Genomic DNA, 13998 nt, shown 5'->3' with positions numbered 1-13998 from the left:
ACTTCATCAACGTCAACCATCGCCATCCAGATGTGCGTCCTTGTTTATTTATTTATTTATTTATTCAGAACTCGTGTGACAAGCTGTTTTGGTTTTCCCAGAAACACATTCTAGGTCAAAAAAGATCCTGGATTGTGGAATAAAAGTGTTTGAAAACCTCAGTTGCACACATGAATAAAAGTAGAGCGACTTTTTTCCCGCATTCTTGTTGGAGCGTCAGGGGAAAGCGAGTCTTTGATAAATGTTAGTAGTGAGATGTAAGCTAGTTGGCACGGGGACTGTTTTACTTAGAAGTCGAAGGAAGTCCGTTGAATTGAAGCGGTGCTCTGAGGAATGATGATGTGAATCATTAACTGCTACAAATGTTTGCTTATTTTATTTCGGGTAACATTGCAAAATAAATCCGCTGGAAACACAAGAGAGCACGTCCTTAATTATCACACGCAGCAACTAACAAGCAGGAAACTATGCCTCACAAAACCAAAATTCTCTGTGCATACATAATTCATGAAGTTTTTATTAGTCTTTAAAGTCCTTAAACCTGAAAATGACAATTCTAGCATTATTTACATTCCTATACAAGTATTGTACCAATTGCTTTCAAGTTTCATGAAATCAGTTCATTCAGTCCATAAAAGCATTCAGTGCACTTTGTCCAGGTTTTGTGGTAATGGAAAAACCTATACAGTTTGTCACACAAGCAATGAAAATAAATACATTTATCAAACAAACGAACAAGAAAATGAGCAAAGTGTAAAGAGACGTTTCTGAATGGTGATGGTTGATGCAGTCTGATCTCACTGAATTCATATGTGGGTGATTCTCACGAAACCATTGAAACACCACGGCACTAATGATTTTAGCTTTAAAATGTGTAATATAGTAATATTAAAAAGCATCAGAATTAACACAATACTGTGTTCTACCTTTCACAATGTGTGATTTCAACATAAGAATTTATAATTGGAAATTTTATCTCATTTTCTGCTGAAATTCTCATTACCGCAATGTGTCCGGCTGTGTTTGAACATGCGTTATGTTGTAATTTAATCAAATTAACAAAAAAATTAAGAAAAAATAAATGGATGTTTTGCTAGACTACTTTAGATGAAAGAAAAAATATTTACTGAATATTCATGTATAATAATAATGAAGAAAAATTAGGAAAATGATGTGTCCATGCCTGATGTTCTCATCCTCCGCAACACTTTTTGAGAACAGTTTAAGCACACATACAGAATTTTAATAAAGTTTGATTTTGAGTGACCAAGCACATGGACCAGTTACTTCAAGATGGCTACCAGGTAAGATAAATTTTTTACAGTTAATTTGAAATATTGTTTTGTCAGAATGCTTACACGACATTTTGATTATCATTACCGCAACATATGCTCATTAAATGTTAATTTAATTAATAGAAGTATAATACTTTGATTTTAAATGCATGTGCAGAATCTCCAAATTATGTTCTTTCAGGTTTGTCATGTCATTTTGAAAATATGTCAGTGTTGATGTTTTCTGACTGTTGCGGTAATGAGATTTTTTAGGACTAATTTTTTAAATTATGTTACAAAAAGTGTTAAATGATAAGTAAAAGTTTTTAAATTAATGTTCCCATTTACTCCAGACTTTGTTTTTCAATGTCTGGTGGGGAAAAAAGAAAATTTAAGCAATTTTTACATTTTCATGCTTGACATTTTTAAAACCAAGTTTTCGTGAGAATCACCCATGTATTTTACGAGTTGGCTAATTCATCTGAATACATACGAAGCGAATCATACAAAAACGTACAATTATCAGTGGCGGACGGTAAAAAAATTTTTTCGAGGGTGCTTGATGCGAAATTCGTCACAACATGTATGTAGCCCGTCGTGTGTGGTTTGTAATTTCAAAATATGTGTCTTGCACGTCGAGTGATCATATGTGCATCACGTGTCCTGTCAAAACAAGTGCCTGCTGCAAACGCGTCTAAAGGGTTTATCAGAGTTTAATGTTAAGGGAGTGTCTTGCGTGTATTTTGTGAACGTGAGCGTCTCTTTTATCATAAATGGTTTTGACATGTGTGCAGCAGGCACTTATTTTGACAAAACAGGTGATGCACATGGTTCACATGACGCAACAAACACATATTTTGTAAACACAAGCAACACACATGACACTCCAAAAACATATTTTGAATTTGCGCCCCTCGGATGAGCAGTCACGAGCCGCCACTGACGATTATCATAAAAACAGTAAGGAAACCACACCCCTTACCCCAACGTCACATGGAAGTCACACAAAAACATACAAGTGTAGTTGTACAAATTACTAAGAATTAGTAACTCATAAAATATATGATTGCCATGAGGTTGCATTGGTTGAAACTGATGAAGTTTAAGTCATCCCTCACCATTAAATCCTCCATTACAGCAAATATAAACTATTTTTAAGTGTAACAATGACTGTGTAGCAACTTGGCAGCGTACTTTCATGAATAAGTCATGAATGATTTGTTCATGACCCTATTTAATTTAATTTAAAGGGGACATTTTACAAGACTTTTTTAAGATGTAAAATAAATCTTTGGGGTCCCCATAGTACATATGTGAAGTTCTAGCTCAATATATCCAATATATTATTTATTAAAGCATGTTAAAATTGCCACTTTGTAGGTGTGAGCAAAAATATTCTGTTTTTGGGTGTGTCATTTAAAATGCAAATGAGCTAATCTCTGCACTAATTGGCAGTGGTTGGATGGTGCAGATTAAGGGGAGGTATTATCCCCTTCTGACATCACAAGGGGAGCCAAATTTCAATGACCTATTTTTTCACATGCTTGCAGAGAAAGAGCTCATAGCTTAGTCTCCAAAAAAGCGGTACAGTTTTGAATTAAGTAAATAATGACAGTATTTTACATCTTGTGTGAACTTTTGCTTCAAAATAATTCATTGACATTGCTTTAGCATTCCAGTGTGTCACCTCAATGTTGACTGTTAAAGGTGTTTCAGAGAAAATCCCAAAGAGGGAGGAAGAGTAATGAGTAAAATCCTTCCTTCTTATCCAGAATAAGCCTCATGAATCCCTTTACACCCATTTAGTTTTCTTGCTGTGTGATTCTTTTGACTCCGACCCGGACATCTCCGTACTTGAGAGTTCACACGCTCCTCCTCGTAAAATATGGAGCTCAAGGCTGTTCATCTCTATAATCATCTGTCTGCGTGCTTGGCAAGCGTCCCCAAGAAAAAGTAACAAGAGTTCGGGCTCTACGCCAGCTTCCTATAGCTCTTTTCAAAATGTCCCAACATTTTCAAAGCGAACGCTATTGAATATTCCTTTGAGGTCTGACATGCTATGCTATCATTTTGAAACGTGCCACTGTTTTATGATTTTAAGCAAAAAATGTCAGTTGTTTACATTTATATGTAGCATTTCACAAATGATCAACCAATCAGATAAGGATAAGTTGTTGCGGGCAATGTAGCCAATGGACCGTACATATTGTGAATCAGCAAAACTAAGGTCGAACCAGCATAGTCTTTCTGATAAAAATTGTTGACCCATGGAGCCTGCATAATAAACAAATTTAGCATACTAGCTTCCAGTGCTGGAGATGCATTTGGCAGACGGTTTTACGGTGCATTACAGGGAATACATTTTATCAGGATGTGCGTATGGGGATCGAACACATGATCAAACCATTTAACAGGTAGAGCATTGTGTTAGCAGCGCAACAGGTTGTGGGTTTGATTCCCATGTAACTTACATACTGATAAAATGTGTAGCTTGACTGGTTGCTTTGAAAAAATGCATCTGCCAAATGCTAAAATGTCACCTTTTGCACTGTTTAAAGTAATGCTCTACCAATTGAACTGCACCGTAAACTTTTTGGCATGAAATATCTCTATTCATTTCAGTTTCATCACACAAGACCACTGAGAGCACAGTTAGACCTTCTTCTTGCATTTCACAGCCAAAGTTAAAACTCTTGTGAGTATCTCAAGGACAGCCGGCAAAATATTGTCATGAATGATAAAATCTAAAAAATACAAAATCGGCTGTCGTCAGTGTGCTCAGTCACACATTCAGGGTCTGTCAAAGCACTGGCTGCTCAGAGACTGTCGCACAGCACCCTGGGCCTGCAGACACGTGTGAGCTTGTGAAAGTGCCAGCAGGGGCACTGCAACTGATAGCCAGAGGATTTATAACCAACAGACTGAGAAATAGAGAGAGGGAGAGAAAGAGAGAGAGCATGTGTGAGGAGAAATTGCTGCAGGCATTTCTCAGACTGACCTTCAGTGTCCCGTCCCAGCCGATCTCTTTAAATGTGCCTCTGTACCAGCGGTGGCCAGGGCAACCATCCAGCCACGAGGCAGGGGAGGGCAGACTGCTCTTATGAGACTACACATCGCAGCCACCCACTCACAGTGGTGATATGTCCAATTTTCACCAAATCCCCTTTAGAGCTTGATCTGAATTGATGCACTTAACGTATTTAAATGAGTAAAGCAGTGGGGTTCCAGAAGTTTAAAAACGCCTTTAGAAAGTCTCCTTAGAGAAATAGATTTTTAACGATAACATATACATTTAAAGACAGATTCATTATGATCTCTGAGGTTGTTTATGTGATAGTTTATGTTTCTGTAGAACAGTGGTTTTCATCCTTTTTCAATGTGAGGCGCATCCCTTTGCGGCCCACCCTTAAGGAAAATTCATGACATAAAACGATTTCAAACTTATAAAATTGTAATTTATCAAAATATATTAAATGATAAAATTTAGTGCTGTAGCCTTATTTTTCTGAGATTTAATTACACAGAATCTATAACAAATTTATGTATTTTATAAAATGTCATAAACTGGTGCACCACCTCGAGGCCCCCTGTTTGAGAACCATGGTCACTGTAAAAAGAAAAGTTTGTTCAAATTAAAAAAGTAAGTTACCTGCTTGCCTTAAAATTTTACGTTAATTCAACCTAAACATTAGTTGACACAACAATTTTACACAACTTTTTCAACTAATATTTTGAAGTTGAATGAACTCAAAATTTTAAGACAACCAAATAACTTACTTTTTTAAGTTGAACCAAAAAATCTTTTTTTTACAGTGCACTTCTAGAAACTATAAAGTTGGATTAGCTTCATTTGAAAAGAATTCGACAAATAGCTGAATTTCACACTGTAAAAAAAATTCATAGAAATTACAATGTTATTGCAGCTGGGTTACTGGTAATTTAATTTAATGTTATTTGGTGGCAAGAGTTTGTTAAAAGTTAAATAAATTTTAAATATTAACAAGTCTTTATCTTTACAGAAAAAAATACAATAACAGCCTCATGCAAAGCATTCTGGGAACCAGAAATCCTCATCAACCTTTTCTGTTTTTTGCTTCAGATTTTGTTTCCCAGAATGTTTAGCTTGATGCTGTTTTTTTAGTTTCACTATGTAAAGACAAAGACTTGTAAATGTGTAATGTTCATTTCACTTTGAACAAAATGTTGCCAGTAAAAAACATAAATGTAAATCTACGGTAAGTTACCGGCAACCCAGCTGCAATTTCTACGGAATTTTTTTACAGTGAATGAACTACATTACCCACAATCCTGTAAAAATACCAATAATCCTGTAAAAATACCAATAATCCTGTAAAATGCCCAACAATCAGAGAAGTTGATCGTTATTATATAAACAAGAAACTACCGTTTTTTGACGGGATTAGTGTTTTACTCACGTTTCATTGGCTACATAATTTGTTACTTCATAAAATACATAAAAACAAATATTTTACCTTATTTTGGCCTTTATATTTAAATTCTCATTTATCCGAGGGGCTGTTTACAGCTGGTATTAAGATAGTACAGCTGGTATTAAGTAGTCGAAAAAACTTTTGACCGGATTGCTTTTGTGGTGTAAACGTGCATGTGGTCGAATGTGTTCAAACAGCCACAAGACACCACCTACTCTCTGCCTATTTATCTAATGTGATGTATCGAGCACAATGTTTTACATGTTTTTGACTTCTAGCACTAATACACAGTGTAAAGCGCTATCCTAAGGCTTTCATTGATAAAACCAAAGTGGCTGCTCTCCACGTCTTTCATTAGTTTCATTTTGCGAGCATGTGAAATTTACGCGAGCTAATTTCATAAATTCTGCAGAAATATTAGATAAAGCTCTCACATATACATATACAAAACACTATGCAGCATGTTTACTAACAACACAAGCAGTGGACTCTGACCTAATATTAGTTTGCGTTAATTTAAACCAGTCATTTCTTCCGCTCGCGTTTAAACGAAAACAGAGGGACTCGCTCCACAGATCATCCCCTCAAAGTAATCAGGACAGAAGCGGTCAAAAGTGGACAAAAGAGGCAGATTAAAATATCAGGTGTAAGCGGAATGTTCCTCTCTCTACCACTTGTGATCCAATCGATGAAAACACATCCTAATACCTGGTTTAAACAGCTAAGAGATGGTTTCTTCGGTAACAACTTTTTATTGAGGCTCAACATATCCCAGACACTTTTTTATAACGCAGCTGACAGTACATTCAAGATATATATTTATCAGTATGTGTGTTCCCTGCAAATCAAACCCACGACCTTTGTGGCGCTAACACACTACTCTACCAGTTAAACTACAGGAACACTTCTTGTAGAAATAAAATACTGTAAAACACTGAGAAAATTACAGCGCCTGTGAAATGCTGCAATTTGTCCTTTTGAATCAGTTTGGACACTGCACACACATGAATCTTTAGATTAACTGTGAATGATTCAGTGCATCAGTCCTGATATCAGCAGCAGTGTAATGACTGTAGTAGAGTAATATCTCATACAGGAGATGCTAATAAAGTACGGCATAGTTTACAACCTCAGGGTCTCCAGCAAGTCTACATGAGCTCAGCAAACAGATATGATGGCGTGCGTGCGTTGGCGAATGTCTGTGTGATGTGTATGATGGGCATATTTGTGAGGGACACTGGTTGACCTTTCTTTTATAGCACATTCACATAAAAAATACATGCGTGTGTTTCACGGCATATTCACACAGAACATGGTTGAAATGTATAGTTTTGTCAGGAATCTGGCATTATTCTGCATAATGCAGGCAGTGCCATAATTGGCTGAGCAGAATGGGCATCCCTGTGGGTTAATGCTGAAACCTCTTCACTGCTACTGTTACACCTTGATGTGCTGAGACAGCCATGCTTTGGCCCGTCTGCTGTCTGTCAATCCTGTGTCAGACATCTCACTATTTCAGACTCTATGGTTTAACTTTCCTGGACCAAATGCCCTTTTGTGACCATTGGCTGGGAGGAAACAGATGGATTATTACAAATAAACAGCTCAGTGATGGCTTGTGGTTGTCAAGGTCAATGATTAAATTAATTAATTGTTTATTGTGGCGGGTTAATAATTTAATTTGCATGGATTATTTAATTAATTAAGAAATAGTGTTGTTGTGTTGCTCAGGTCCTTTACAGAAATAGAGAAGGATGTAGAAGTGAAGGAAAAAAGTGTCTCAGTAATGGGCATCGGAACAAGACCCACCTACTTTTTAAGACCAGTGATATTGGACCCACTCACTTGCCATTAAAGGGGACATATCATGAAAATCAGACTGTTTTTATGTTTAAGTGCTATAATTGGGTCCCCAGTGCTTCTATTAATCTAAAAAATGGTTTTGATAAACCATTCTCTGCAAGCATGTGAAAAAATAAGTAATTGAAATTTGGCTCCCCTTGTGATGTCAGAAGGGGACAATACCGCCCTTAATCTGTAGTGCAGAGATCAACTCATTTGCATGACCTGTTTTATCAAGAACATCTCACTTTTGCTATCAGGTATCATCTTTTTGATAGTTTCGTCTTTCAGTTTTGTCTGTCTTGCCTTTGCGGGCAGTGGGACTGTGGGGATCAACTGTGTGATTAAGTGAGCCTGTTTGGGAGCAGAAGAGAGAGTGAAGCAGCTGTTCTCATAAAAAATGCAAACCAATGAAACTCTCTCCCAGACAGAAACCGTCCTTTATTTTAATGCATTCATGTTTTGCTACAAAGTACCCCCAACCAGACGCTTTACAATGGTTAGATTTTCAGAATAGATGAACTAAAAAAATGAATCATTACGCTGGGCTGAACTCACCAAACAGTTATGCCACTTCTGTGTGTGCCTTTTTGGAAAGGTTTAAAAATCTACATACAGTTTATACACTGAAATAATGCTGCACCATCAGCCACTGTCATTACTTTCAAAACTATGCAAATTAGACTTAGTTATAGATAATAATAGATAAGCCCAGTACAATTATCACTGTGCTCATTACAGCAAACAGAAACTGAATTTTATTTAATACAGATGTGTGTTTACATTTTTAATAGATTGTGGCAGAAGGTATTCATCAAATCACGATGGATGATGAAATGATGGAGAAAACCATTAAGTATATTATTTCTCATTCAGCGTTCTTGTTGGTCCTGGAACAACATTCCTATCAACCAATCAGATTTCACATCATTAATATAATTTCCCTCTGGTCAGTGCTGAACAGTAATAAGTCTCCTCTTGAGTTTCAATAATGTTTTTGAATACTTTTTCTTAATTTTCAGACACACTACAACACACTTAAGGGGATAGTTCATGCCAAAATAAAAATTCTGTCATAATTTTCTCACTTTAATGATGTTACAAACCTATATAAATTTCATTGTTCTGATAAAAACATAGGAAAATATTTTGAGGAATGTTTATAACTGATTATGAGTCACATTCACTTCTATAGTAGGAAAAAAGAATACTATAAAAGTGAAAGGGGCTCATTAAAGTTTTAGTTTCTGTTCACCAGAACAAAGAAATTTATATTTAAAAATTCCTGGGTTATTTTAGTCCCAGTGATGGTTCAAAACGGAAAGTCACTGGGTTTAATGAACCCAGAAAATGTTTATTGTTGACCCAACAATGGTTTAAAAACAAACCAGCATTTTGGGTTGAAATTACCGAAATAAAATGTATTTTTGTATTACGGAAAATTTCTGTAATTTATAGTGCCCATTATTTTTACGGCACCCTAGCTGCTGGAATTTTACCACATTTTTATGGATTTTTTTAGGTTAAAGGTGTTGTTTAGATTTTTTGTGGCATCTAGCAGTGAGATTGTGAATTGCAACCAAAGGCTCATTCCACAGCACACTCCTCTCGAAATGCATTGTGAAGCTATGGTAGCCGCCATAGGACAAACACGTCATTATCTGAGACAACGTAGTGACAAAACTTGCTCTATAGAACTGTTTGTCATTTAAGGCTACTGTAGAAACATGGCGGTGCGAAATGGCGGCTTTCATGTAAGGGGACCCATGGTGAATGTAGATAACAATGGCTCATTCTAATGTAGGGTTTACACCAGACGGGGCAGACGTGGCAAGCGTGAGTGATTTACATGTTAAAGGACAAGTTCGGTATTTTACACTTAAAAGCCCTGTTTTCAGATTTTTTTTCACCGAGTGGTCAGGGGTGTTCACTGATATGCTTACACAAAAATCAGTGCAAAAGATGCTTTCCAACAGGTGTTCAAGCATTTTTGTTAACTTGTGGACCTATTTTTCCAAACGCCTCACACACGTACATTATTCCGTTGAGAGCTTAAATAATAGACACTCCAGCCCAGGTGGTGGCGCTAATCCGCCTTTGCCAATTGCAAGAATACAAACAACGTTCCGGCGCGGAGTAATACCCTACCTCACAGCACATCTAATACAAGTCAATGGAGTTGGCAAAAACCTGTTGGAATGCGTATTTTGCAGCGATTTTTGTGTGGGCGTGCCGGTGGGCGCCCCTGACCGCTCGGTGGGTTTCACGTCTTTGTGGGCGAAGGTTTGGTGCATTTTGGGAGGGATTGTTCCGGTGCACCATTGGACCCATTGTGGGGGTGGGAGGTGAAACACAAACACCCGAAAATTCTCGGGGCAGCCGCATATGTCGAGGTTTCGGTCAGAGCCGTTCTATTTCATCATAAACAATCTGAAAACAGGGCTTTAAGTGTAAAATACCAAACTTGTCCTTTGAGTCAATGCAAAGACACGATTAGGCATCTTGCGGCATGGTACACGCAGTAAGCGCGGCGCGTAACGCGCGGGCGGATGGCGGTTTCCGCGCAAATTTAACATTTCCGCGGGACACGTGCGAGTTGAAAAATCGGAACTTTGGCTGATTTCCGCGCAGCGTTAACCAATCAGGACCTGGCTGTAGTAGTGACGTGATTACAGGAAGCAAGAGGAGTGGCGGAGTCTCAGCAGAGTCGCCGGAGCCCCTCCCATGACGTGAATTTCTCGAATGACTAGAATTTCACGCGTAGCTTTTACGCACGAATGAAGCGAGTGAACTCAAATATTCAAGCGTCCAACTACGCCCTATTCGCGCGTAGTTGGACGCTTGAACATTTGAGTTCACTCGCATTTGAGTTCAGCGCGTTTTTGTACTAACCAGCCAGTTAGTACAGTTTCTATTTCTCTGACAGCTCCACCCGCACAAATATGTCATTTGATTGAAGTTCTATGCATCATAAATAATAATTGTTAGTTATGAAAGACCTCAGATCATGAAAATAAATAAATTAAATTGTGAACTCTATAAAAACAAACAACTGCGTTTGGTACAATTTGTGTTTTAGTCATTGATGATGTATTTTTAATGATTGAAAGTGAAATTGTTTAATTTATTAAAATAAATTTTGCACATACCTGTATGAGAGTGCAGGACAGCAGTGTGCTTAAAGAGAGAGCTACATGCTCTTCTAATTAGCTGTGATTTTTGATTAATTTTGTCCCATTTTAACACCATGTTACATCTGGCGTGGACAGACAAATTGCTCGTTGCTGGAATCTTACTGCATCTTAGTTAGGACACGTTTGTCAGCATAACTTTTGCAGTAAAGTCAGAGAAGCGCACAAACCTTTCTCAAAATTTCCAAGACCAAATTATCTGGGCTATGCCATCAACATAAACTTTATAGTAGGTCAATGCCTACGTCATTTATCTCTTTGTTATTTCTCCCAAAGAATTTGAAAAGAAACATAACTTAATTAAATCTCCTTAGCTATTAAAAGACCAATCTCTGAGGCTTTTCATTTTGTTTTTGTTGGTGAACAAGGTTCTTGTCCTGTTGTAAAAGACGCACCAAACAATCTCTCCATTTTCTGCTGACACTTCAAAAAAAGTGAAACACAGAGGAAGAGTGCACAGCCTTTAAAGTGAAGAAGCAGTGAACTGTAGTAAAGGGCAACTTAAACAGGCGGTGCGCGGAACCTCTCGAATCAATCACCATCCACTGGTACTCCGCCACCTCCCAAAGGAACTTCACAGGGGGAATATGAAGGCTAAAACTAAAGCGCTGAACACTATAAGCCCCCATATTACATATTGTCAACACAGGATGCCATTTCTCTCAAACTGTCACAGGTTTGGGGAATGTAGGGGGATTTTTAGATTAGATAGGCAACCTCTGATTTTTTCTCAAGGGGGTCAGGGGACACAGAGGAGGGGGTTCTGATGGATTACTGTTTTCACCTTAAGACCCCATTAACGCACCTCATCTAAGCAAGTAGATAAACACATGTGCACACACCAGAGAGACACACAAACATGTTATAAATAATGTTTTCTTGGACAGAGATGCAGCCATTTGTGTGAAGCAATGATTTTGCGAAGTGGTTTCTTTTTTACTTTGTTAAGGTGATTCAAGGCCTTTAGACCTTCAGTTTTACAGATTAATAAAAAAGACAAAGGTTAACGTGTTTTTACAGACTAATACAAACCCTGTTTATTGTTTAAGTTGTTCTTACCGCATGTGGATATGACAAAAACAATATGCGATCTTGGTATTTATTGTATACTGTTTTTTTTGCATACTGATCTTTTGGACATACTACTCATATTTCATATAAGCGATTTTAGCTTTGTGGGTGGTCGCCCAAAAGGCACGCTAAAATACCTGAAAGAAACATCAGCACACCAAGCAAAGATCTTGTGCTGTAATCGTGTTAGGTAATATCTAAAAATTGATATCCAGATGCCTCCTGAGCACTATGCAATTACGCGCAGGTCAGTGTTTATGTTTGCAAATGTGCAGAGTTAGAATAGGGCGTAAAATTTTGAGTACAATAAAGTGTAATAGCTTCCCAATGCTGCGGGGATTCACATCTTTATAATTGAATTCTTCGGCAAATAGCTTTACTAGGTTCTCGGAGAGGCGGTCGCGGTGAGGTTTGCGCCATCGTGCACGGTCAATTGCTCCACAATTTCATCACATTAGCATAAGCGCGCTATACTGACAATAAATAAAACAGATTTCGTGGTGGTGTGCGCTTCTCTTAAAACTGATAAAAGAGATTACTTTGTACTCGGGACAATGCCGCACACGCTAAAAAACAGCTTGAGCGTCACACAACCCTAAACTGATTTATGAGCATCTTCCAGTTCTTCATAAGACCTCTCTGTGATTAACTGCAGCAATATCAGGTGAAATGTTCCCGAGCAGTTTACATAATTCACTGGATTGCTCCTAAAATGGTATTGTTGTCACTTAGTGGATTATTGGAGCGAAGACTTCACCCTCGCCATTGCACACAGTGGCAAGTTGGTGAGCCGTATATAGTCAATAAACCAAATGGCCGCCATGAGGAACAGATTGTGTTGTTAAAGCAAATGTTGTTTGTAACGCTCAGATGCTAGCAGAAGTTCAACATTAAAACAGCAATAATGCGTATGTTGCAAGGATTTATGCATTCTCACCTTCTTGCTTCATACATACAAAATATTGCTAAGCAGCAAATTGAAATAACAGCACTTTTCTTTAAAGCATGTACGCTGTTTACACATGCATGCACACAGCCTTCCGTTCATCAACTGAAATGCAGTGTTTATGGTGGTGAATCAAACCTTTCACAGTTTTTTACTGATAAATGGGACCATCAGATAATAAAAACAATCTGCTGTATGCAAAAGAGCATCTCTAGGGAATGTAACTTTTAAAACGTTACATTATTGTAAACAACTACTTTTTGACTTAGAAAGGGATAACGCTTTTGATATTACATAATGTTATGACTATGGCATAGCTTAATTAATAGATAAAGTTTGGTCACACAGATGTCTGTTGAAAAAAACTGCATAGACCAGAATAATTGCCATGCTGGTCTATGCTGGTTTGGTGCTGGTATAGCTGGTGGTCACCAGCATACCAGCAACAAAACACAACATATGCTGGTCTTGTTGCTGGTCAAAGGATACTTGTTGCTGGTATGACCATGCTGGTGGTCATCAGCATACCAGCACCTTGTGTAAACCTTATGCTTGCAAAAGACTGCTGGAAAACAGGCCAATCTCAACATTACACCAACTGTGACGTTACAGTCGAGATGCACGCCCATCATTAAATTACACATTAAATATATTAAAATGCTGTTACAATCCTAAAAACAAAGTTGTGACTACTGAATTAGCATTATATGCTAGTTAATGCTAAAGCGTTCAGGCAGAAGTTCTACTATTGACTTTACAGTTACGTTTTACAGGTCCATACTGAAAACACACAAACCAAAAAATAAACAACCTACAAAAAAAACGTACGACTCTTTCATACGACATTTCCATTAACAATCTCCTAACAATTGATTATGCCTAAAATTCTGTATCTTCATCTGATACAGGCTTAAACATAAGAGACCCTATCATGCAACCGGCGCAATGCATATATCATTTTCACATTTAGCACCATGTTGTTTAAATAACAAATGCATTACAAATAAAAATGCATTTGCGCCTAATTTTGCGCCCAAGGGCGTTCTGGTCTGAAAACGAGGTGTGTTCAGCCGCATTGTTGGTGCATTGCTATTTTGAGACAACTAAAATAGACTACGCCATTGACCAACAAAAACCTGGTCTAAAGTCAATGGCGCAATATTGTTTTTGTTATTTAATGAGCGCGTTAGTAATATGCGGCTATAAACGGGAAGACAACGCGC

The sequence above is a fragment of the Misgurnus anguillicaudatus genome, chromosome 7, assembly GCF_027580225.2.
Source record: "Misgurnus anguillicaudatus chromosome 7, ASM2758022v2, whole genome shotgun sequence".
Taxonomy (NCBI): domain Eukaryota; kingdom Metazoa; phylum Chordata; class Actinopteri; order Cypriniformes; family Cobitidae; genus Misgurnus; species Misgurnus anguillicaudatus.
The sequence above is the reverse complement of the archived record's forward strand: the minus strand, read 5'-3'. Positions refer to the sequence as shown.